This window comes from Rhinoderma darwinii, chromosome 1 (genome assembly GCF_050947455.1).
Source record: "Rhinoderma darwinii isolate aRhiDar2 chromosome 1, aRhiDar2.hap1, whole genome shotgun sequence".
Taxonomy (NCBI): domain Eukaryota; kingdom Metazoa; phylum Chordata; class Amphibia; order Anura; family Rhinodermatidae; genus Rhinoderma; species Rhinoderma darwinii.
The window spans coordinates 319166580-319194038 of NC_134687.1; the positions used below are offsets into that span (position 1 = coordinate 319166580).

Sequence of the window (27459 nt, forward strand, 5' to 3'; positions counted from 1 at the left end):
TTATTGGTACCATTTTAGAACACATACGACTTTTTGATCACTTTTTATTTCATTTTTTGGTAAAGGAAATTACCAAAAACAAGCAATTCTGGAATAGTTTTTTATTGGGTTTTTTTTCGGCATCCACAGTGCGCCCTAAATTACATGTTAGCTTTATTCTGCGGGTCGATACGATTACGGCGATACCAAATTTATATAGTTTTTTTTATGTATTGCAGCTTTTGCACAATAAAATCACTTTTTTTATAAAAATCATTTGTTTTCTGTGTCGCCATATTCTAAGACCCATAACTTTTTTATTTTTGCGTGCACAAAGCGGTGTCAGGGATTATTTTTTGCGGGACGGATTGTCGTTTTTATTAGTACTATTTTGGAGTAAATGTGACTTTTTGATCACTTTTTATAGCATTTTTTGGAAGGAGATGTGACCTAAAAACAAAGATTCTGGCGTGGTTTTTCATGTTTTTTTTTTTTACGGCGTTCACCGTGCGGGATAAATGACATAATAGTTTTGTCGTTTCGGTCGTTACGGACGCGGCGATACCAATTATGTATCGTTTTTTTAATTTTTACGGTTTTTCCCATAATAAAAGACTTACTATGGGAAAAAAGTCAGTTTAGCTTTATTTTTATTTGAAAAGTGTGTGTTTTTATTGTTTTACCACATTTTTATTAACTTTTTTTTACTTTTTTTACTTGTCCGACTAGGGGACTTGAGGGCCTGATGCCCCGATCGCTACTCTAATACACTGCACTACATACGTAGTGCAGTGTATTAGCGCTGTCAGTTATTCACTGAAAGCAAGCCTATGAGGACACGCCGCAGGCAAGGCAGACTCGGACGCCTTTTTCTGGTGTCCGATTGCCACAGCAACCCAGCCATTGTGTCACTGGGTTGCTGGTCGGGTTAAATTGAGCGCAGCATCTGAGGGGTTAATCAGCCGAATCGGAGAATAGCTCCGGTCCTGGCAGTTACAGGAGGGTGCCAGCTGTAAAATACAGATGTCACCCCGCGGTGATGGTGCCGGCTCTGCTTCTGAGCCCGCACCATCACTGCGACGTAACTGTACTGCGCTTTGCGGGAACACCTTCCCGGCAGCGCGCGTATATATACGGCGGATGTCGGGAAGGGGTTAAAGTCTATGATGAAGTATGAGAAAGCCTACGTACATACATAACGTTTTGGTTTGTCGTACTTTGTAGTGTTCTTGGGGTCAGTGTCGTTATTTTCAAAAAGCAGCATGCTGTGGGTATGTATTTTTTTCTGGCACATTTCCGATAGGCTTCTCTATAGGACTTCAAAAATGGCAAGTGCAAATTCATAAACACCCATTCACTGACTACTTTTTAACCTTTTTAAAGAGGTATTAAACATTAACATTTAACACCTATTCACGGGATAGATCTGAATACTGGGATCCCTTCCAATTGCCAGGACTGAGTTTTCCATACCCCATACCACTTCACCAGGCCATCCGCGATGAGAAGAGGTTTGATGGAGTGCACTCACACACCAGTTTCCATACCTTCTATAGAGTTGTATGGAGTAGCAGTGCACATGCTTGGCTACTACGGCATGGATAAGTCCTAGTGAATTGTGGGGATTCCAGTGGTTGGACACCCACAGATCTCACATTTATCATCTATCCTGTGGATAGGGGATAGATGCTAAAATGTAAGTACTAGAAAAAAAGGCAGGGAAAAAGTGCCACACAATCAGGCTGAATTCATACATACAGTTGTTGATGTCGTTTTTGATGGATTTATTTTTTTATTTTTTATTTTTTACTATAGCCAGGAGTAGATACAGTGAAGAGGACAAATATGTCATTCCTTTATACTTTTCCTTCCTATAGTATCCACTCTCGGCATTGGCTAAAAAAAAAAATCGGAATCAAGAAAATTGCATGTGTAAGTCCAGCCTTAGGGCACGTTCAGACGTGGCGGAATTGCTGAGAAATTCTGCTGCGGACAGTCCGCAGTGGAAATCCGCAGCAGACAGTTTGTCCATTGGTTTCCACACCTTTTTAGTTATCTTCGTGCAGATGTTGTGGAAAACTCAGCGGATCATAGGCTGCGGTGCGGACTTTTCTGTCCGCAGCATACACTGTCTGTTGCGGACTTGATGCGTACTTGTGGCGGAATTTCTCCATTGACTTCAATGGAGTTTCAAAATTACGCAATGAAATCCGCAGATGTAATGTGTGTTGCGTTGCGGATTGCTTTCAAGAACAGGATATTTCATCATTCTGGCTGGACCTATGTGTGTCGAGGTCTATACCCAGACTGGGATGGAATGTTTGAAAGAGAGCAGGGTGTGTTCTGCACCTGAATCCGCAACGACAAATCTGCACCATTTTACTTTACATTTTAGACAAATCCGCAACGGAATCTGCAACGTGGATTATGTGCGGCATTGATGCGGACAGTGTCTGCAGAATTCCGCCACATCTGAACATGCCCTTAGGGTACACTCACATGTAACGTATTTGCCTTGTATTTCCACAGCTTATTTATATGGCAAACTTTTTCAATGTATTCTTATGGGAAAAATATCCTGCAACGCAAGAACTAAAAGAAATCAGTTGCAGAATTTTTTTTCCATAGGCATACGTTTCTGCTGTGGAAATGGAAGGCAAATACGCCACGTGTGAGCGCAACCTTACAGTATGAGCCTAGCCCGAAAAGGGGTAAGAATTACATGTGCTCTATCTTATGTTCCAATTTGGCCCAAAAAGCACCACTCTGAACACTGATATTAGTGCTTTGGGACTGAATTGACTGTCGGTCTTACAAAGTTATGGCAACGCATATATATTTTTTTTATTTTAGACTTATTTATATAAAGCTATAGCAGCCCTTTAAATATTGGATTCCTAGTAATGAAAAACACATATGAAAAGAAGAATGGGGAAGGCCAAAACATTTGGAAAGGTGTGCCTGCCCTCAGCTCCTACAGACAGGGCATGCTCAGAGGGATGTCAGCTGGGTGGAGTTACCGGGACGTTCCCTTTCATGCATCTTTGCTGAGTAGCTGCTCGAGCTCAGTAGAAGGCAGCAGTCACTTGTACTATATGTGTGTGGTGCTCTTACCTCCTGTTCACATATCGGAATCTGGAGACCCCTGTGGGTAGTGCTCACCTGCACAGCAGAGTCTCTTGTATGTGGATGCAGGGCTGGGATGGACAGCAGGAGTCAGTGGTGACACTGGTCAGAGTAGAGCATGCTCTGCATCGTGTATTGGGGAGCTCTCCAGCAAGGTAAAGTGCTACTTCTCATTTATTACACATTTACTGCACATAATACATCATTTCTGTGTGTAGTTCGTCCTTAAATGTAGTAGAGCTGAGTTTGTCATTTGGCACAACTAATGGTGAAATCACAATGTAGACTGTAGGTTGACCTACTGCAAGAAGAGTGTTATTATAGTGTGTAGACAATGCAGAACCAAAGGCTTAAATGACAAATTCAGTTCTGCTACATCAGCATATGACGTTGTCTCTGGTGTGTTATGTTTCAAGGCTTACTTGTGTTTAGTGCTGAGTCCTTTCCCAGATCTGGTGCTAATTGAAGTCAATGGCTGATGATGAAACCATGCCTTTATACTAAGTGCACATTCACACAGGACTGTCTACTGTAATTAACGGAAGTCTGCCCTCCCACTGAGATGTGCATGCATATTCCCACAATTGGAAATTTTATTATTACAGAATATCATGTATTAATAAAGCTGCTCGTCTGGTGTGCAGATGTCCTCTTATTCCAAGGTTGTTCCATTAACCCTTAAACCACAACTTTCATATTTCTTCACTGTCATATTACAATATTATTAGTCTACAAAGTTTAATAGGTAACTAGTAAAATGCAGTTTTTATGATGATTTTGTCCTATTTCTTATAATTCTTCCCACTGTATGTGTACTGGTAATAGTGCCAGGTCCATGTGCTCAGTTCATTAGAATGTAGCCTGGCTGGTTGAATTTTTCATGGCCAGTTAGAGATTTCATGGCAATATATTTGACAGGAGAATGGTTTGGATGTCTTCCTCATACTGGTGGGTTCAAAGCTGGGAATGAATGTAAAGTGGGGTGAAGAGATGTACGCAGATGTTTGGAGGAAAATCTCCTAACTTTGGTTCTAGTTCTGACTTCTGAACAATTTTCACAAACGAGCACTGGTTCACGTGACATAATTTTAAATAACATAAAGTCATTATTCTCATTGATATGTATGACAGCGAATAGGTTTCTGAAGGTGTCTTATGTGTGATAAATTCCTCATACGGTGGGTGACATTTCTGGAAATACATCGCAAAGATAGAACAATTTTGGTCATTCTGCTACTATCGAGCAAATTTATAAAAACAAATAAGCTGTGGGAACAGTAGTGCAAATGGTTTTAACTTTGAGCAGTATGCCAGTCTTAATAAATCTCCCCCGAGGTATGTGACTCATTCAGTGTTTTCTGTAACTCCCATTCATTTTAATGGAGAGTGACCACAGCTTGCTCTCATCCAGCACCCGGCAACAAACCAAACTATTCATGGGATTAGTAGAGCCCCAATAGTCGGACCATACCAATCAATGTTTTATGAGATGTCCCCTTATTATATAACACTATGGTAGGGATACCCCATTTCAGAATAACTGAAGTGCACTTTAAAACTCATCATTCAGGTCTATGCTATCGTTTTGGAACCAGTTCTAGTAAAATAACAGTTCAGAAAAATGCAGAAACATCTCATTTATAAGGCCGTTTTCAATTATTTGTAAAGTTTGTGATTCCCAACAATAGTTGTATTTTCAAAGGAGAGTTGGCTGCATGTCAAATATCTGTGCCATTAGGCATAAACACCTCCGAGCTGTCATGAGACACTCAAGCGTGTCTTCTGTTAACTCTTTAATGCATAGTGGAGCACAATAACATATTTCTCCTGGGGATATCATACACTATATAACTAAAACAACTATAAGGGCTTGTCCACACGTAATGGATTTGCTGCAGAAAATTTCTGCAGGATTTCCGCTTAAACTAGCAGAAAATCCGCTGCGGAAAAAACGCACCATTTCCTGTGTTTTTTAATGCAGAAAGTGCGGATTTCGCTGCGTTTTTTTCAAGCCTGAGAGATGATGACATCTCCCCTGCAAAACGCAGGAATTCAGTCCACTTTCCGCAGCAGGAATTGACATGCTGCGGAACAAAAAAATACCACCAAAGGTGAATTCTAGCCATCATAATTTCGCCATTGTAATGACAGGTGCCAATTTTATTCACCTAACCTGTCAGTGGCTTTAATGTTAGGGCTGAATGGTGTATGTCTCTATGGTTACAGACTACAATAGAACTACGTGTAGTCTGTTTCTGCATCTTACTCCCTCAATCTGTTTTAGAGGATATGTTGCAGATTTTTCACCCCGATTTGCGGGTGGAAAATTGGCAGCAGAAGACTGTAGCATTTAAAAGTCTCATCCACATGCTGCTGAACATTTTCTTTCATGGAAATCCGCAGCATGCTCATTCTGTTATGGATATTCCTGGCGAGTTTCACCCTTTTTAATGTAGAAGGGGTGGAATCCGCTGCAAAATCTACACGTAACACAGTGACGCTGAAAATTCATGATGCGGACCCATAGCTTCATATGTTCTCACACATGGTTTGTGCATGCAGCTCTGCCATGTGCATGAGCCCTTAGTGTGGTATTATCATACTACCTTATCCTTTGGGACTATTATGTCTCCTTAGAAATTAATGGCCTAAAAATGCACTTTATATGTTTGCATTTAGACAAAGTCAGACAGCTTACAGAATGGTAAACCTTTGGAGGACCTTCACTTTGAACTTGCAACAATACTCTATTATATAGTATACCTATTTTCTGAATTGTTACCTTTTATGAGTGAAGTTGATTTTGGTAGCATGGATAAGCAGGACTAAGTAATCCGTTTCTTTGCAATCATTCATCTGAGAGCTACCGTTAGTGGCAACTATATTCTGTGAATGAAGATTGAGAAAAAAATATGAATATATATTATACATATCTGTGTGTGTGAGTGAATCTCTGATCATTTCCATGTAGAACATCCTATTATGACTGTAGTGGTGAGGCCCAGCAATCTATTATGCTTCTGATGTTGGAAGCAGGTCTTCCCCATAGCCTTTAATTTCTGCAAAGTGCTTGGGAACAGTTTTTTCAGCTCCCTGGCAACCAGTCAGTGTGGTTTCAACTATGTGACCAAGAGAAAGAATTGTGGTGACATCACCTTTGTGCTAGCCAATTTCCTTTTTTTGTTTTGCTCTTTTCGTTTACTCTGGTCAGAAGTTCTTCTGAAACTTTGTTTTGCTGTTGGCTGAGGTATATTTTTTACTAAGGCCTCATGCACACGACCATAGTGTTTTTCTGGTCTGCAAATTCCCGGACCGTGGTCTGTATTTTGAGGAGGAAAAGTCATCCGTAGTGCATCCATGTGTCATCCGCAAAATGCGGATCATATAAAAAAGTGCAAGGAAAACTTCCTGCCGTCGCTTAGCAACACTTTTGCAAATTACAGATGTCACACGGAGGTGTATCCGCAGTTTCCACGAGCCCATTGACTTCTATGGGCAAGTCTGTAATGAATTTGCGGGCCGTAATAAAACATGTCCTGAGTTTCTGTGGCTTATATTTGCGGTCCTGGAAGTAACCGTGAAAAACCACGGTCGTGTGCATGGTGCCATAGCAATGAATGGGTCCGCAATTCACACGCGGATTTGCCGGTGAATTTCGGATGCAAAAACATGTTCGTGTGCATGAGGCCTAACACAACATGTTGATCAGTTACTTTCTGTTGTAAGTAGAGCTGGATAATGTTAAGATCTATCAATAAACTGGTAAACATAGATTTTGACAGTCCTGTAACATTTCCACCTCATCCTCATCACAGATAACTGTATGCCAACACCTCAACTTTCTCAAACTTGAGAGGTACCACAAGTACCGCACATGTGCCAACATACAGGGAATACAGTTTAAAAATTCTCATTTTAAAGTATAAACCACAAATACAGGGGTTCTTTACATCTTCCTGGTATAGAGGCATTCTACTTATGTGTCTCCTGAGTTTTCAGAATGTTAAACTGAGCATTTACAGACACATTTTGCAAGTCTCTGGTCTCATCCAGTCATCACCTGACCACCTAAAAAAAGTCTTGAGTTAGTTCTCAATGCCTGGAGCATAAATATTTTATACCACTGTCCTATTCAAATACATGGACCTTGGACAGTGGTCCTCAATAATATTTCATTTTCCTTTTGCCTAGAAAGGATTGGGTTACACAGTAAAATTGGATGGGATTTTGATACAGAGAGTCATCGTTCCTTCTTTTTTAGAATAAAAAGTTAATAAATCTCATCAAATCTCGATCTGGCAAATTGTTACTGATTGATAAGATAAATTTTGAATGCATCACAATCTAATGTTTACATTGTCTCATTGAAAATTATATTTTACATGTAGGCAGTACCTCAAGCTGAGTGTGGACTATTATTGAGACCAGCAAATGAAATATTATATGGGTCTACATCACATAGAATTTGAGACCTTTCTAAACCTATGAGTAGATGTTAGGTTACAAATTAAGCAGAATTCTCCTCGATTGTATAAAACTATGAAACCTCAACCTCTTTCAATATGACTTTATTTTTAAAGGAAGGCCTTAGATATTCCTTAACAAAGTTATTTTACATCTGGTGTCCTCCAAGTATGTTCTATCAAAAGTAAGCAAGGACAAACTCCCCATGTGCCTTGCAAAAAATACGATTAATAGCAGGAAGAACAAACTGTCTGATTGTATCAGTAAAATAACTTTAGGTTTTAGTGTTAAAATAATATGAAATTGAGGTCATTGTTGGAGGAAGATTAAGCAAAACGCCAGCATTTGTCTTCACAAGTGAGCGTTATGTGCTGTGCTTTGAGACCACTACAGGACCAAAAATTTGGCTGACTGAGATTCGATAGAAAAAAAAAGATTTCTGGAAATATAAAGCATAGACTGTATATTTTACATTTTAGCAATTTTTCAGCCACCAGAAAACCCTTTTAAGTTTTATGTACATAGGACGGTGAAACCTCCTTTGAAGAGTATTCAAAAACTCAAATAACTGTCCCTAACGTTTTAAGATATATTTGCTTTTTATGTAAAGAGGGAAAAGATTGATCATGATCTTGAAAACTATACCTGTAAGAGGGTATTTGGATATATTGCCATGTGGATGGAGTGATTACATACAGTGGATTGCTATCATTCATAGATAATTGTATATAACTAAAGAGTACCTACCAAAGGCCAGCTCTCCAGAATATATATACTTTGGAGCTTAAAAATGCTATGCGACTTTGGGCAATATTTACCTGCCAAGTGTACCCTTCATTGTTGACTGTTTAGCTGATTTTATCTAATTTCTCCCCCATGCTATTCAACTGAAGCTCTGCTTGTTAAGATTGGCTGCTGTGCATGCGCACAGGGCCGCCATCAGAGCAGTACTAGTGGTACTGCCGTCAGGGGCCCAGCCACATGGCTGAAAAAAAAGGGGCCCGCCGGACAGGATAGATAGATATGAGAGAGATAGATAGATAGATAGATAGACAGACAGGAAAACACGACTAAAACAAAAATAAATACCAGACCAAATGAATGTAGGTTGGAAGAGTAATAGAAGAACAGTTTGCTTTTAAATTGGCACATGGCTAAAACTCTCATATTTTTGGTGCGGATTGCGCATTGAAAATTCACTACAAATTACACTATAACTCATGTGAATGGGGTTTACCTTTTTTTTGAAGGATGGAATATGGTATACCTTTTTTTGAAGGATGGAATAGCATAATAGACTATGATATTTCATCCTGAGTGATCCCGCAAAAACACGTATAATGCTCCTGACAACACTATATGGACAGAGATGTCAGGAGCTTCCCAATGCCGGAGTCCCCAGGCAGAGCATTGCAATCGCTCTGCCCTTGGACTTTGGCCCTGGGGAAGCTCCTGACATCACTGTCCAAATATCGACATCAGGAACAGACAAATGTGATTTACTGAATTGGATTTAATAAGTGTCAGGTCTGAAAATGTTACACCATGAAATCTGCCTATACTTCTCACCTATGAATGGACATTGGATAAAAACAGGGAGTGAAATTCTAAAAGTAAATACTTGACATGGTGAATTTGACACATTTTTCAATTGCTTAACCGTCACTTATTTATTAGGTTATTGATAGAACACCCTAATACAATTACAGTTCACGATCAATTTTTGAGAAGTTAATTCAAAAGTGACAACCAATATGGCTGCACTTCCTGTTGTCACTTTCTGTTGTTGCTAAATAACCACCACAACAAAACAAAAAAATGACAATATCTCTGTAAGTTAAAAAAAAACTAATTACCAAACTTTGGCTACTGATATAATTTCTGATTTATTTATATATGACTATTTTTACTTTTTTGGGTGGAAGCACTTTTTAAGTGTGACACATATGAAAAATGGCCTTCCCTAAGTGTTTACAATTCTTGTGCTTTCAGAGCACAGCAATACAAAAGTAATTTTTTTTTAAATTTTACTCTGTTCTCTGTCTCCATTTTTTTTTTGGACAAAACCAGTATATGAATGCATGGAGGTTGTTGCAGTGAAAGCTGGCACCATAGTGCAGATAGAGATGTGCATGAGTTCTTTATTATCTAAATTATTAAAATGGTAATTTATTGCACAGAGGGCACAGCAAAATTACCAAAGTGTTCAATATTGTAAATTGTTTGAAGCCCTTCAGTACCTCACTCAGCTTTCACTGACTACTAAATAATGCGGGTAGAAATGCTTTTTTGGAGCAAATTAAAAATAGATGTCCCTTTGCTGTCGACAGCATACAGAAAGTGCTAATGCTGCACTGTTCATCCTGTAAAATGTATAATCTGCTCTAGTCCTAGCAATTAGAGCGCCGGGAAAACCACATTGAACTCTGCTTTCATGTGAATGATAATATGAACTGAGTTACCGTCATTTTCTAATCATTTGCAGGGACTATTAGCAGATCATTCTGAGGTCCAAGCCTGTAATTAGGCAATATAAATGTGGTTATAATATGCTGCATTCTAGAATATTTATTATATTTTATGTATCTCAATCATTTTACAAATTATAATCAACAATTAGAATAATATAGATTGTAATAATCATACTAATATAAATATATCAATATTTTTGATCACAGCGCATATTATGGATATAGTAAGCATTTGTGGTTTTTGTACACTGTTTTGCTTGGACAGACCCCCAATATTTTGGCTATACACAGTATTCACTGGAAATACTTTAACTACTGATATCTGTAGGCAACCGTGCTGGAAAACATTTTTGCTCCGTCAGGGCTGGATTATAGTTCATACAGTGAGAATAGCTGCATTATTCTCCATAAATAATTATGTACATGTGATGTCGCTCTATCCTCTAAGTTTGAATAAAAGAATACATACATATGTAGGACGCGCCAAAAGTACAGATGGCACTCTATTCTATTTACATAGGTCGCCTCGGCACAATATGCTATATACGTAGTGTGCTGTTCTAATACACTTACTTTTAGAATGGTGTGCTACGTAAATAGTGTAGCATGCCATGGCACCACATACATAGAGTAGTTCGCCGTCTGTACTGTTGGTGCTTAGATCTGTACAGGTGCTGGGCTCTAAGATGTCTGGAGAATGCGTGCATATTCATGAAGAACTGGTTCTGTCTGTCTCTGTTACATTTACACTGGCTTATCAAAATTTTACCTGATACCATTTGGTGCCTACAAGCACATGTTTGTGGCCTAAGTCAGACGTATACATCTGTATCCTCAAAAACAGTACACTGACATATACTGTACAGCATATATTGGTTTCTGTTCTGCAGGTGTCCTTTTCATATATATTTGGCAGGTTTATGTCTGGATACCTTTTTTCTTTACAGTACTAAGAAAACCTACAGTACAATTTATAAATATATGTTAAACGTACTATTCACACGATATTCACACGACAGTCAAAAAAATTCCCATTAAAAACTGATCAACTGTCAGTTTTTCATGGACATTTTGCATCAGTGGATGGATTTCATTTGTCAGGTTTTTTTTTTGTCCCAAACCCCTGAAAACACCACAGCGCCCTTGAAGATAGTGCCGCAATTCCCCTGTAGATAGTGCCATAGTGCTCACTGTAGATAGTGCCCACATAATGCCACTGTGCCCATTCTAGATAGTGCCACAGTGCCCACATACAAAGTGCCAGTGCCCACATAGTGCCACAGTGCCCATGTAGATAGTGCCACACAGTGCCTATGTAGATAACACCACAGTGCCAATGTAGATAGTGCCACACCCACTTGAAGATAACACCACACACCCCATTTAGATAGTGCCACATTCCCTTTAGATAGCACCACAACCCCCTGTAGTTAGTGCCACACACACCCCACCCTGTAGACAGCCATACACAACTAACCCTTTATCAAGCCTGATAAAGATCCTATTGTAGGATTGAAACGTTGCTGTTGTTCTTGGATTGAATAAACCACCACTTTTTTCACATTGGAGTGCTGCAAATCTTCTTTCTTTATATATATATATATATATATATATATATATATATATATATATATATATATATATATATATATATATATATATATATATAGTTCCCCCAATATACAAGTTTAGTACCATTTTCTGACAAAGACTAGTAGATTCATTCTTTACTTTCACTTAGAAATACATGGCATAGTTAGTAAACACCAGCAGAAGTCTAAAAGGACCTGATGATGTCCAGCGAATAAGTGCTAGAGCAGCTAGACTGTGCCCGACTGTAGAAAGCAATAGAAAACCACTTATATGTTTCTCTCCGATCCTCTAGAGATATGATCATAGTAATATGAATGCTTTTTACTCCACTGTTAATAATTGCTCTGCACCTTCCATTGAGATTAAGTGTAATGGAAAGAAAGCAATGCACTGCTATTTCCTAATTGCTTGATTATATAACATTCTTCATAAATATATGTACAACCATAGATGTAATATTGCGTTTCTTTGCTGGGAACAAGACATACATTTTCTTTTAGAAGGGTGTACAACCAGGAATTTTGGCATGAGTGACAAATGGTGCCAATGCCTTGGTGCATTGTCTGTAGTCAACCTTACTGGATTATGGGTGCATAAAATATGGCCGCTGGCTGCATATTCTGTGCATGGTTAGGGCAAGGGGTAAGTATACAGCAGGTACACTAATATAAAAACCATTTACATGGTCATATTTTCAGTCCATGCCCCTGTATAAAAGTCACCTGGAGTACCCTCATAAGAGCCAGACAGACTGCCTCCTTAAAAGCCAGGCCCAGTGCCTCTACAGATGTAGCAAGGTTTATCTTGACTCTGATAACTGTATGTGCCTTATAACAGTGCCAACCAATGATGCCGTTGTAACGTCGTTCAGACTTACCCTCTGACGGCCCCAGCCATGGACATCTGTCTTCACGGCGTCAGCTCCCTCCAGGGAGACGCCGGCACTCACTTCCGGGTCCTCGGACTGTTTCCCGCAGGGCGCGCACACTCGCGCGTGCACGGCCTTAAAGGGCCAGTACGCGTCCAGATGTCACCCATCAATAATTAGCCCAAATTGCTGCTGGACTATAAAAGGGGCTCTGCCCACTTGTTCCTCACCTGAGCGTTGTTGTTTACCTAAGTTTGTCTTGCAAATGGTCTCCCAGTGTTTTGCAGTTCGCAGTGTTACCCGTTCCTGCTGCCTGTACCCTGTATCCCGTGCTATCGTATCTGCTGAGAAAGTCAAGTCGTGTCTTCTGCTGCACCCACGGTGCCACCTGCTGTGAAAGTCAAGTCGTGCTTCCGCTACTGTCTACATTGCCTCAGGTACCCGTTCGGAACTATAGACATTGTTTTGTACCTTGTTGGCCAGCTGCTATCCCGCTACGCAGTACGGACAAGTGGGTCCACACCCCGCGCCGTGACAGCCGTGAAAGTAGTTCCTGGTCGCTGGAGACATGCAGGTCAGTCTGAAACATTAGTGTCACATCTGCCATATTCCCCAACATGGCGCACTGCTGTTTGGGAATACAGTATGGCTACTGGACAACACAAGGTTGTTTCTTCTTAAGAAAAGTGGTGGTAAGGCTTAGTGGGACTGGGAGGCTACACGCCTTTTTTCTTGCACAAAAAGAAGGCTGTCATTTTTTTTGATAAAAGTTCGAGGGGGGATAAATATTTTGAACATATTCAACATATTCAAAATTTATTTGGCAAAAAATTTAACTGTTTATTAACACAATCCAAAAAACGTATGCAATGTTTCGACTCGCATAGTCATTGTCAAGCATACATAGTATACATGTATACAAAAGTGCAAGTATATATAAGGCTAACAATCCAGAATTAGCCAATCAGTGCAATTCAACTTAAAGGGAACCTGTCACCAGTATTTCACCTATTAAACCAGCAGAACCTGGTGGAAGTGGGTGAATAATTATTTTTGTAACATATAATTATCTTCTAAGTCGGCTCTGTACCTTTAGTATTCCATTTTTTTGTGTTCCTGTGCCGTATGCTAATGAGCATAAGAGTCATATCTTTGTTTGAAAAGAGTCATATCTTCATTCCTCAAGCCTTTTCGAGTTAACGCCACCTCTTTACCTTTGATTGACAGCTCCTCGCCTCCCCCCAGCACACACGAAATCCCGAGCTTGCACATTGACGTCCTGTTCTGGTGCATGCACACAACGGGACACCATGGCGGCTCATGCGCAGTAACTAGATTTGAGGCCCGGACGAAGCAGGGAAGAGTGTCGGACCAGACATGACGGGAGCAAGCGTGCTATCTCATACGAGATTTCGGCATTCATTGCAGGCCAGTTTTCGGCGGTGGGCGGGTATTAGAAGAGGAACGAACAAGATTATTACCATAAAAGGCGCAAAATGTTTGCAGACCGTTATTTACAGTCGGAGGAGGAGTTTAGGAGAGGGGATAACGGCAATAAACTTTTGACAGAAGCGGCCAGTGAGGGGTGAGTAGAGTTCAATAGGTGAAATGCTGGTGACAGGTTCCCTGTAACCCCTTGAATTGCCCTGATTGGCTAATTATGGATTGGTAGTCTTATATACACTTGCACTTTTGTATACTATGTATGCTTGACAAAGACTCCTACGCGAGGCAAAATGTTGCATGCATTTTTGGTTTGTGTTAATGAACAGTTTAATTTTTTGCCACATGGATGCTGTCATAGAGTTTCTACCGAACATGAAGGTCTACAGCTACAATGGGATATTTGGATATTTTTGAATTTGTGCATCCCTTGAATTTGAATTGAATTGAGTGAGTGCTGTGGGCCTCTCTATTTCTGTGCATGTAAATGAAAACAGTGATCATCAATGATACAATTTCAACTAATATCCTTTGAAGAAAGAATTCTCTGGAGATGTTTCTTCTTCTCCATTAGGCCTTATTTACACTAACGTGTTAAATGTCCGTGGGACGGCCGTTGAAACAGCGGCCGTCCCACGGACCCATGTAATTCAATGTGGCTGTTCACACAGCCGTTGTTGCAACGGACCGTGGGAAGGGTCCATGGGAAAATAGGACATGTCCGTTCTTTTCACGCATCACGCATCCCTCCATAGACTCTCAACTATGGTGACATCGCGTCCCGCAGCGCTGAGCACGGATGCACCTCGGACGTGAAAAACTGCAGTTTTTCATGTCCGAGATGCGCAGCGCTTGTGTGAATCAGGCCTAAGTCAGTATTTAGGATTAAAGCTGTGATTGTAGTGAAGAATCACAAAAGAAGCTGATTCAAGCACAAAGCACTTTGTCTAAAGCGGAGAAAAAATACCTTTAGGCTGGATTTACACGAGCGTGGCGTTTTTGCGCACGCAAAAACGTGGCATTTTGCGTGCGCAAAAGCCACTTAACAGCTCCGTGTGGCAGCAGCATATGATGCGCGGCTGCGTGCTTCTCGCGCAGCCGCCATCATTATGACACTCCATTTGGATGTTTGTAAACAGAAAAGCACATGGTGCTTTTCTGTTTACATTCATCCTTTTCACAGCTGTTGCGCGAATCACGCAGTTCGCACAGAAGTTCTTCCGTGCGGCATGCATGGTTTTCACGCACCCATTGACTTCAATGGGTGCGTGATTCGCGCAAAACGGCCAAAGAACGGACATGTCGTGATTTTTTTTCAGCGGACTCACGCTGAGTAAAAATCACGGACATGTCTGCACGGCCCCATAGACTAATATAGGTCCGTGCAACGCACGTGCAAATCACGTGCGTTACACGGACGTTTTTCCCGTTCGTCTGAATAAAGCCTTAGTGTGGTTTGCTGCAATACTTACCGGGCTAAATAAAGGTTTTGAAAATTGTACATTGTAGCATATGTGTGTGTGTGGGCATAAGCAATACATGTTTTGTGGCTATTCACAAAAAACAACTATTTAGGACCTACATTTTTTGTTACAGTTGTGACTGTTTCATAGGTGTACTGGCTGTACACTTTAAATATAGAAGTTGGCTTTATTTTGTTTTTTTTATGTTTTCTGCTACTCAATCCATTGCCACAATAAGATATAACTGGATATAGTGATCAGTTGCACTACTGCACAAATCCCTTTTACCCCTTAAATACCACTATCAATAGTGATTGCAATATTACCATAAGAAGGGGGCTCTCTTTCTAAAGTCACTGTGAACCGTTCTATCGAGTCCTCAGAACGAACTCCAGGGCGATCCTGCGGCGATAATGCCTGTTAGGCTATACATATGCATATACAAATATGCCAGTACATTATAGTAATAATTGGACTAAAACAATGTTTAAAAAAAACCTAAAATGTATTATTATAATAAACACATTTTTTAATAAACTTTATTAAATCAACAAGAATGTACACAACATTTACATATTTGATATCCCCATAACTGTAACAACTCATACAATTTAAGTGTAATACCTTCTGTAAGGTGAATACATGCAAAAAAGAATAACTTTTTTCTGTATTTCCCCATAATAAAAGCAAACATAAACTGAAAATGTCCTCCAAAAAACAAGGCCTCATAAAAGGATATCAACATAAAAGTTGTCTGTAGTAATGTGAGAGAGAAAAACAAACAAAATTCTTCCGTTCCTTAAAGGGTTAACTCCTTGAGGGCGCCGACAATTCTTGATTTTACCTCTTTTGTTCTAGCGGTCATATTTATTCGTTGACATAGCTGTACGAGGCCTTGTTATTTGTGCTATAAATTTATTGTACAGTTTTTTATGCTGGATTTATATTTAATACATTTTATTTATTGTATAAAAAATTTGTTTTTTGTTTTACTCATATTTTCTTAACATTACTTTTTTTTAATCTATTTTACTTTCTTTTTTTTTTAAATATCAAAGTACAGGAGCCTGTGTAATATTAGTACCCAGGCAAAGTATGCCCTTACAATATGAAATATGGTCAGACAGACCTGAGGTCCTGCAATGGACACTGGGCTGTCTGCCCACACAAGGTATGAGCTCAGATTGCATCTGTCTTGTATGAGGTTTCTCTGATCTCCACGTAAGCGGTGTGGGTGAATCCAACCTTAGGCAAGAAATGGAAAATGTGCCTTACAACTGCATTGCAGATATGATGCTCTTAAAAGAAACAATTACAAGGCTTCTATACCTGGTGTCTCATTAATTTTAGAGACCAGATAGGAATATATTTGGTGGGATCTTGTTTACGGAATTGGACTCAATTGTTTTATTGAATTATGAATGAATGTGGATATGAAAAAAAATAAGTGCTTGCCAATGAATCCTGAGAGAAAATGAAAATCACTGAATAACTTATCTCAAATTAACAGTAATAATGCAATAATGACAATATTTATTATTCAGTAATTTGCAAATTGTAAAAAATATTATTAAGTTTTAATGTGAAAGGGTCATGTGGTTCCAAAAAGTCACATATGCCAGAAACTATCAGTAATGCCCTTTTCCAATTGGCCTGAAGGATGTAAAATTAGGGAGGCACCTTATCTGGGAATCATGGAAGTCATGTTTTATGATGGCCAGAAAAGGTTATGGCCTGGGTATAGAATGTCACTATCATTAGGGTAAATTGGCGAGTATGGGTGTACAGATATGGTTAGATGGTGACTTCTGAATAATACTGACATGCAGTCACAACCGTCCAGCAGCGATTAATAACAAAAAATGCAAAGAAGTAGAGAAAATAAAGCAGTGTGTATAGAACTGTATAGAACTGCATGCACCTGCACTCCAAAAAACATGCAAAAATATATAGTTTATCTAAGTCAATTTAAGTTTTTTCCTGGGAGCAGAAAAAAACGCTTGCAGGAAAAAGAAGCGACATGCTCTATCTTGAGAGGTTTTAATCTCAAAAACCTCATTGAAATCAAAGGGAGACGAAAAAAACTCCATAAACGGCCTAGGCGTTTTTTTACTCGTTTTGATGCAGTTTTTTCCCTTGTCTGCTGAAGGAAGAGGTAAAAAAAATTTGCGCCAAAATTTGCGGCAAAAAACGCTGCACAAAATGCTTGTAGTGAAAAACCACTTAAAAAAAACCGGAGCTGATTTTTGCAGGCAGAATTTTCTGCCTGCAAAAAACTCCGTCTGAACTGGGCCTAAGGGTATGTGCACACACACTAATTACGTCCGTAATTGACGGACGTATTTCGGCCGCAAGTCCCGGACCGAACACAGTGCAAGGAGCCGGGCTCCTAGCATCATACTTATGTACGACGCTAGGAGTCCCTGCCTCGCTGCAGGACAACTGTCCCGTAGTATAATCATGTTTACAGTACGGGACAGTTGTCCTGCAGCGAGGCAGGGACTTCTAGCATCGTACATAAGTATGATGCTAGGAGCCCGGCTCCCTGCACTGTGTTCGGTCCGGGACTTGCAGCCGAAATACGTCCGTCAATTACGGACGTAATTAGTGTGTGTGCACATACCCTTACAGTTTAGCCCAAGCACACTGTGAGTGTAGAGGGAGTAGCCACTCTTATGTCTCTAGTTGCCGTTAGAACTGTAGAGCCAAGAATGTTGGCTTAGAAACAAGACCTGTGTCATGGCTCTAGTCAAAATCCAGCTTGAGTTAGATCAGGTTGAATTGGGAGCTGCATATACTGTATTTTCCACTCACTTTTGTGTGAACAGCAGAGGGGGGGGGGGTACAGTGGCGAACGTGCTAGCAGCATGCAAGGAGAGGAGAGGGATCTGTGATCCCTCTCCTGTCCCTGTATGGATTCAGGTGACTCATTCAGATGACTCCATGGGGAAGGATAACATGGACTTTTATTTATCATATCACCACCCCCTTATCAATCAAAGAGCATTCTTGCTCTCTGATTGTCACATATGGGGGTCTTTATTTAAGGCTAAATTATATTTATATAAGACTAAAATGTGTTAGGTCACTAAAGGATTAAAATGCACTTAAGGCACCTGAGTTATGTACTAACTATATTAACTTGACACATGAACTTAAAATCTATAATGAAAAAAAGTAACTTCTTCGGGAGGGTTTTTTCAACGCGACTCTTAGGGCTCATTTACACGAGCGTGTTATACGTCCGTGCGAAGCGCGTAATTTTCACGCGCGTCGCAGGGACCTATATTAGTCTATGGGGCCGTGCAGACAGGTGTGTGATTTTCACGCAGCGTGAAACGCACGACATGTCCTATATTTGTGCGCTGTTCGCGCATCACGCACCCATTGAAGTCAATGGGTGCGTGAAAACCACGCATGTCACACGGAAGCACTTCCGTGGGACAAGCGTGATTCGCGCAACAGCACTGTAAAGGATGAATGAAAACAGAAAAGCACCACGTGCTTTTCTGTTTACAAACATCCAAACGGAATGTCATAATGATGGCGGCTGCGCGAAAATCACGCAGCCGCGCATCATACGCTGATGACACACAGAGCTATTAAGTACCTTTTGCGCACTCAAAACGCCGCGTTTTTTGCGTGCGCAAAACGCACACGCTCGTGTAAACCCGGCCTTAGGTTGATAAAGAGGACCTAAAAGTTCTGAGAAAAACACAAAAGTAGATACAATTTTAAGTATTATTTCCTGTACATATCATTAGCAGCAGAGAGGATTTCCTAAGTATTACAGGACACAGATTTTACTTTAATTTCAGTAAAGTCCAAATGTCATGAGATTCTCTTCTTCTCTGGGAGATATGAAATGTGAGGGGCAAGAGCTGATTCTATATAGCATCTGAATCAGTGGCGGAACTACCAAAAGGGCAGCCAGAGCGGCTACTATCAGCGCAGCCCGGCACGTAATATTTAGCTAGCATCTGGGGAACCGGGCGACTGCCACATTCATTTGTATCTGCGTCTTTAGGACGCAGATACAATTGAATACTGTGGCGGAGCAGGGAGCCAGCTCCCTGCTCTGCCATTCACTAGGCTACCGGCCACATTAAGCCTGCAGCCTATAAGGCGCTGGGACAGGATCACTGCACAGGGCGGCGTGATGATATCACTGGTGTACGGCGGCTTACGCAAGGGTCCCATCTCGGCGTCTCATAAGTTGCTGAGCAGGCTGTGGAGCAGCTCTGTTCATTGTGGGAATGGGTATAGAATAGTAAAAAATTTTTAATTAGTTTGGGGCCAGTATCTACAAGGGGGAGGTGTGTGGCACTATCTACAAAGAAGGGCTGTATGGCACTATCTACAAAGGTGGCTGTATGGCACTATCGACAAGGAGGGGGCTGTGTGGCACTATCAACAAGGTGGGGGCCGTGTGGCACGATCTCCAAGGGGGGCTGTGTGGCACGATCTACAAGACGGGGCTGTGTGGCACGATCTACAAGACGGGGCTGTGTGGCACGATCTACAAGACGGGGCTGTGTGGCACAATATGCAAGATGGGGCTGTGTGGCACGATTTGCAAGGGGTCTGTGTGTCGCACAAGCTTCAAGGGAGTGTGTGTGGCACTATCCATAAGGGTGTGTTTGTGTCACTATCTATAGGGGGTCTGTGCGGCACTATTACAGGGGGGTGTGGCACTATCTACAAGAGTGTGTGTGGCACTTTCTACAGGGTGTGTCTGTGGCACTATCTACAGGGTGGTGTGTGTGTGTGTGTGTGGCACTATCTAAAGGGGGGGTGTGGCACTATCTACAGGAGGACTGTGGGATCATTATTAATGGGATCTCATAAAATAGGGGGGGTAGATGATCTACAACTTGGCTGCCTAGCTGTATTTTTACATTGCACACAGAACTGATAAATATTCCTTGTTGGGAGGGCGGGGGTTGTGGGGGCGTTGGTTGTTGGGGAGGGGGGTCTAGTCAAAAGTTTGCTATGGGGCCCAGTCTTTCCTAGTTACTCTTCTGATCTGAATGGTAAAGAGGAGCCTTGTGCTCAGATCTGGCCATGAGTAAATGTAAGCGAATCAATTCGCCTGTTTTGCCAATTTGTAAATTTGCCAGTGGTTTGAGAGGGTCATGGCATAATAAACTACATATTTGTCTTTTCGGTGTGGCCTAAGCAATCCTTTATAAATGAAGCTATGCAGTTGATAGAGTAACTGAACGCAATGCACATTCTCACTGTACAGCACTTCTGGCCGCTGCACAGTTATTCCATCAAGAGGGTGAGAAGTTACAGCTTCTGACAGGAGCACTGGAGAATAAACACCATGGTTACCAGTCATCTCAACACATATCTCTGCTGCCAAGTTATGAGTTTAATGTGTTCACAGCTAGCCAGAACACCTAGCACAATCTATCTGGAACATGCCATGCACTTAGTACAGTTATTCCATCACCAGTCATTTAGGTAAAATATAAAACATTTGACTACGAAATAGCGATATCTTTAGATGCCCACAAGTCATTGCTGATAAAATTTTATAAGTACAGAACACAAACTGAAAACATATAGGCAGGGACCACATGTATTTATTGTGTAGTTCTTTTATTGAAAGTTTTGTTCAAACAGTATACTGTATGCACTATTGAACCTTTTATACTAGTAATACTTTGGGGGATGGGTTAGGTCTGGAGGGTTGATAGAGTGTTTATGAATGTTCGATTTACACATATACTGGATGAAAATATCTTTATATAAGACTATTTGTTTGTATCGACTTAATATTAATAAAATATAAAGATTATAATTAAAAAAAATACTAGTAAGGCTCTGTTCACGTCGACTATGCTATTGGTTCCGGCAAAACGACGGGTCCGGTGCACAAAAGAGACAAACTGAAACCACGGGCATCAGCTCTCTCACCATTGAAATCAATGGTGATGGAAACGGAAACCTCTGGTTTCAACGCAGATGTGAACAGAGCCTGATACTTTGTACCATTTTACAATAAAACCATATAACTTATGTAAATCAGATGTGCTATCAATTAGTAACTGTGTCTGGGTTACCCACCAGATGTTATGTAGACTGTGAACTTATGTAGACTGTGAACTTAAGAGATTGTCCAAGTGGACTACCACTCTTTATATTGTGTGTACCTGGAGTAAAGCTGATCACCGAGTGTCCCGTTGCTGGGGATACATCACTCTGCTATATCTAATGGAGGGGTGGTCACCTCAAGTACCATAACAGACCCAATAGGGCATATAACAAGGGTTGTTCTAAACCAGACAACTCCTTTAACATGCTCTGAGCTATGAGTTTGGTGTAATTATGTGCCCACCGGCTGCCACGCTTTCCCCTGCCTTTCTGCAGCTGATTGACACTAGCCTCTATATTGGCCTACATACAGCGGAATGGTGTCAATCAGCCACAGGCGAAGGCAGGGCAGCTTGTGGCTATCATATTTAAAGCTTAGAGTCCGCTCAAGCTTTGACAGTTTTTTATATAAACATTCTGAATCCTCCATTTATATGGTTAATTAATAAGTTTTGTTTGATTATATATTTTATTATACCAGTGCCCAAATGAAAAAACAACCATCCTTCCTTTCATCCTTGCCTCCATCCCTCACAGTCCTTCTAATACACCTTCCATCATTCAGTGGTATGGTGAGCAGGCCATGTTTCTGAATATTTTATCATATTCTGTATGAAATTTAGCAGCAATTCAGCTAAGTCACTTATTGATTTCTTTACATCATTGGAACAAGGAAAGTAGTATTGGGACAGAGCCAGGTTATTTTTAAATGTGGATAGTCCTGATTCTCAGGCTCTGACCAATGTTTCTCAGATTTCCATCAATATTTTACGTACCAGCTGTAAACTGCTATACACACACAGTATTGGAAAGCCTAGCAGCACAATGTAAAACGTAGCAACATAAAAGTACAAGAGAATAGGAACAGCCAACATGAATAAAAGTCTTATTCTGCATACATTTTTATTGTTGCTGATGCCTTCATCCTTTTGTAACCTTTTACCTTCAAAAACAGGCTGGATTGTATATAGTATTCATGCGGGGGCGGAGATATTATAGGTGCAGCCACACAGGTGCCCAGTAGGTTAGGGGGCCCACTGCCACCTTATAAGCAGCTTCCTACTTTTGACAGCCCACAATTACTGGTGAACTGTTGGAGAAGCTTAAGGGGTATGGTCTCTAAATAGGCGTAAGGCCTCACCCATACTTATTTCGGTCAGTATTTTGCATCAGTATGCATCAAAAAGCAGGAGTGGAACAAATACTCATGCAAAATATTGACCCGTGTAAATGAGGCAAAGAGCAAGGGGCCCATTTCCTGTTCTTGCACAGGGGCCCTCTGCTGTCTGTGTCCGCCCATGTATACATGTATGTATGTATATATGTGAATATTAAACCTTTTGCTTGACTTGAAGTAAAGGAACAGAATCTGCTCATACAACTTACTTTCTTACTTGAAGGGAAAGTCTGTCTTATGTCTTATTTTTCCACAAATATCTTTTGTTTGATCTGAGGCAGGGACCTAACAAATAACCATGAGACCTCATAGTAAATCTTAGAATGGGTCTCTCTCCTGCATGATCACTTTCGCAGCATTTGAGTTCAAGATATGAAACGCTTTCCATTATTTTGGTCTCTTCTCTTTTTCTCTTTTCCTTGATTTCCCATTGATATTATTTCCTCTGCTCCTTCCACTATCCTCCTCCATTATCCACAGTCATCAGTAATTGCGCCTAGCCACTGCAGTGCCCCATAGATGCTGGGCCCTTATGCCCATGATCAGAGGGTTTGCATTGTTAATGCAACTAATTTGTTCCAAAAGGATGTCCACCTGGTGAATTCGTATCATACGTGGGGATGGATACAATTAAATGTTATAACTTGGAGTACACCAATAAAAACTAAAACAAAATATGAAACTATAAATGTGCCCATCTGCCTAGAGCAGACTATTCTAAAAATCACTATGCATAGTAGGCACAGTAAATCTATCTATCTATCTATCTATCTATCTATCTATCTATCTATCTATCTATCTATCTATCTATCTATCTATCTATCTATCTATCTATCTATCTATCTACAGTATGTATTAAGTAACAGCCTAAGGCCTCATGCACACGAACTTATTTTTTTTCCTCCCGTAAATACTGGCGTAAATACGGGTCCTTGGTCACACGTATTCGACCCGTATTGCACCAGTATTTACGGACCCGTGCCCGTAAATACGGGTCCGGTGTCACTAGTATTCCACCCGTATTTATGGGCACGTGTTCGCTGCAAAATTGCACTGCATTAATCGGCAGCCCTTCTCTCTATCAGTGCAGGATAGAGAGAAGGGACAGCCCTTTCCGCAGAAAAAGTAAAAGAAATTCATACTTACCCAGCCGTTGTCTTGGTGACGCGTCCCTCTTTCGACATCCAGCCCGACCTCCCTGGATGACGCGTCAGTCTATGTGACCGCTGCAGCCTGTGATTGGCTGCAGCGGTCACATGGGCTGTAACGTCATCCCAGGAGACCAGACTGGAGGAAGAAGCAGGGAGTTCTGGGTAAGTATGAACGTCTTTTTTTTTTTTACAGGTTGATCTATATTGTGATCGATAGTCACTGTCCCGGGTGCTGAAAGAGTTACTGCCGATCGTTTAACTCTTGCAGCACCCTGGACAGTGACTATCCCCTGACATCTCCTAGCAATGCTCCCGTAATTACGGGTGCACACACATAGACACCCGTAATTACGGGAGCCCCATAGACTCTATGGGCCTGCCCGTGCTGTTATTACGGCCTGAAATAGGACATGTTCTATATTTTTCAACGACACGGGCAGCTTCCCGTAAGCATACGGGGAGGTACCCGTGGCCAATAGAAGTCTATGGTCCCATAATTACGGGCGTTTTTACGTTCGTGTGCATGGGGCCTAAAAAATAGCATGCGTGGAAATGCAAGAAAAAAACACATTTATGCCAAATTATTTTTCCAACTTTATCTGAAGTATACAGCAGATTGTCATGTTATCTGGTTAGAATTCTTTTTTTTAATAACTGATATTACTGATATTCCACATAACTGATTGTATGTAGAATAGTACTTCATGGTTGCTTACTTTTCAGGAACATATGGGAGGCTAAATAAGGGAAAACCTGGGGAACTAAAGACACTAAATATACTGAGGTTTATTAGATCATTCTAATCCGGAATTGTTCAAAGGTCCAACATTTCTTGGATTGAGAGTTGAGCGTTGGGAAGTAAAGGATAAATGTAATATTTACCTTGGGAGTTGGAGATTGGTTGGACCTGAGCTGAAGTTGCCATTTGGGGAGGTTATAACTCTAGAAATATAAACTCCTACAGTTTGATTGAATATAAAAACTCCCAGTAATCTGTTAGACCAGCTCATGGGTTCTCCGCATGCCAGTGATTGAATGCTTACCATCTAAATATGTATGTTTTATAAAAATTATAAGCCTGTATGGTTTTACTATCTATTCTCTGTAGAAGCAGTTGTCTCACAATGACAACCCCTTTTCATAGGCCCTTTGCCCATGTAGGAGGGGGTCCCCTATTTGGAACCTCACCATATCAGTGCGCAGAGAGCCACTTACAAAGAGTCATAGAGAAATCTGTCTGAGTTGTGGAATATTTTTTCAATAGGTAAGCATTGTAGTTTTCCACAGCATAGACACCATGTGTGACTGCACCCTTTGTATATCATATACATTTAATATTTTACTATCACCATAAAATAAAAGAAGATAGAAATATATCATCACCTTATTATGTTTTTCTCAAATGCTGAAATAACTTTAATGTTACTGAAAGAGAACCTTTCACCTGCCCATATATGTGCAGATGAGTGCAGCATGTAATAGGCAGGGCTGAGCTAATCCTGGGGCATTTTAAATTTTTTCCCTATCTTCCTCCGTTATTTAGATATCGGTGCCATTCTACTTTGCGCCCAAAATTTAAATAACCCCCTGAACTGTCAATGGGGCGTGTAATTGGCAAGGGGGCGTGTAACATCACTGTGATATGGACCTATCTCTAGAATGGGGTCCCTAAACCCCGTTCTACTGCTCTGTGTTGTGGCTGAAGCTTAAGATTTCCGACCAAGAATTACGGAAACAGCGTAACTCGCTGGGCTACGCTATCCTGTAAGTTTTATAGAACTGAATGGTATTTACAGAAACAGCATAGCTCACATGCTACGCTGCTTCCATAACTGGCATTCACTACTATGGGAGTTACAGAAACATAAGCTTTAGCCACAATACAGAGCAGTAGAACAGGGTTTAGCGGGCACGTTCTAGAGCTAGGTGCTTGTCCTAGAGGTGGGACCCGCATCTATCTGACATTTATGACATATCCTGTGGATATGTCTTAAATGTCTCTGATAGTAAAACCCCTTTAAGAAATACAGTATACAGGAGCAAGATGAATGACAATACATTATGACATGCATTTTTAATGATTCTTCACCCATTTGGATTACCACCGTGCATTAGCTACCGCTCAAGTAGCAAAACAGTGTTTCCAAATGGCTTCAATAGCCTGCTTGCTTCTCTGATTTTGATGCCGGTAGTGCTATGTTTGTCACTACTGTGTCTAAGCTTTTAGATCAAGCTAGATTTTCAATATGGACTTACTGTGTTAAGTTTGATCTGAGTTTTAGACTAATTTATTAAATGCTAAATTTACCTACATCACCTACTTTAAACATTATATTAGGGAATTGCATTGTATTAGGGATTTGCATTTCAAGCAATATCCTTTGTAATGCTTACGACTTTTTCTGTAAATAGACCACTAGCAGAGACTGTCGCAGTGGAGTGACAGGCATGGCGGTGGTCTGTGCAAAGAGTGATCTAAATTATTTAATCAAATGGTATTAGGATGAGTTCACACCTGCGTTGTCAATTCAGTTGTTCTGCTCCGGAACCGTTGCACCTGGCAGGTTTCATCGCGGTATTTATCATTTTGATGGGAAGAATAATGCTGCATGCTGACAGAGCCTTAATGAAGGCTCACAGGTGCCTAACCGATGAGCCAGGGACTGCTGCTGGGAAGGGGTTAACGTTAGGGCGAGTCTCCCTCCCCCTCCCCTTCTCTGTGGGGGGATGAGTCAGTAGGTAGGAGTGTTAGGGCAGGAAAGGGGGTGTGGTTATGGTAATAGGGAAGGGATATAGGTCCTGGTTTCCTAGGGTGCGGCCTCTTTGGCTGAAAATTCTTCACTGCCATGGATCGTCGTCAGCTCCTTCAGGCTGTGCGGGCCACAATCGCCACTGAGGGGAGTGAGTGGGTGCAGGCCCTGCTGCGGGAGACGGCGGCTTCTGCTCCCTCCCAGATGGATGGTCGGAGACGCTCTGCCCGGGCATCGCGGCCGCCGGTCCAGCTCTCGCTCTCTGATGCGGCTGGGCTGCGGCGGCCAGAGGTGTCTTCCGGTGCTGCGCGAGGTACTGCCCCTCCCCCGTCGTCGCAGCTTCCTCCTCCGGCGCCGGTGCTCTCATCCGTGGGGGTGCTGGGGGCCGTTGCGGGGGACGAGGTTCCCCCGACACAGGGGACCAGGGGAACCATGGGTGTGGTGGGTCTTCAGCCCCGCCCCCTGGACGCGCGAGGCTCCATAGGGCAGGCCTTAGCCTCGGCCTCGATTTCGGCAGTGGCGGCTGCATCGCCGGCAGGAAGTGTGTCACTGCTCCTGGCCTCAGGGGGGAGAGGGGGAGGCTTGGGAAGTGAAGAGGGGGGGGGCCCGATGATGAGTGGCAGGTCGACATGGGGGATGAGGGCGAGGGCTCCCAAGATGGCTCTGAGTTATTTTTCTCGGGCCGGTCGCTTAGGCAGGTGGCCCGTCAGGTGGTGGCCCCTCCCGCTGATGTGGTGCCTGTGTTGCCTGGGCCTTCGGTGGTGGCCCCGGGTCCTTCTTCGCGGCCCGGTTCTATTCACTCACAGCGGTCCCATAGCAGACATGGGGCTAGTAGGTCTGGATTGGGTCGGCGCCATGGTTCCGGTCGGAGT

The 27459-nt window shown here is 41.6% G+C and overlaps 1 protein-coding gene across 2 annotated transcripts in view; it reads left to right on the plus strand.

Annotated features, from left to right (window-relative positions):
• Positions 1–3066: 3066 nt before the first annotated feature.
• FRMPD1 (FERM and PDZ domain containing 1) overlaps positions 3067–27459 on the plus strand; it is a 173373-nt gene continuing 148980 nt past the window's right edge. For both annotated transcript variants that reach the window (XM_075825560.1, XM_075825561.1), the window contains exon 1: positions 3067–3260. The gene's annotated coding sequence lies outside the window, so the exon portion shown is untranslated. The remainder of the gene's footprint in view (positions 3261–27459) is intronic.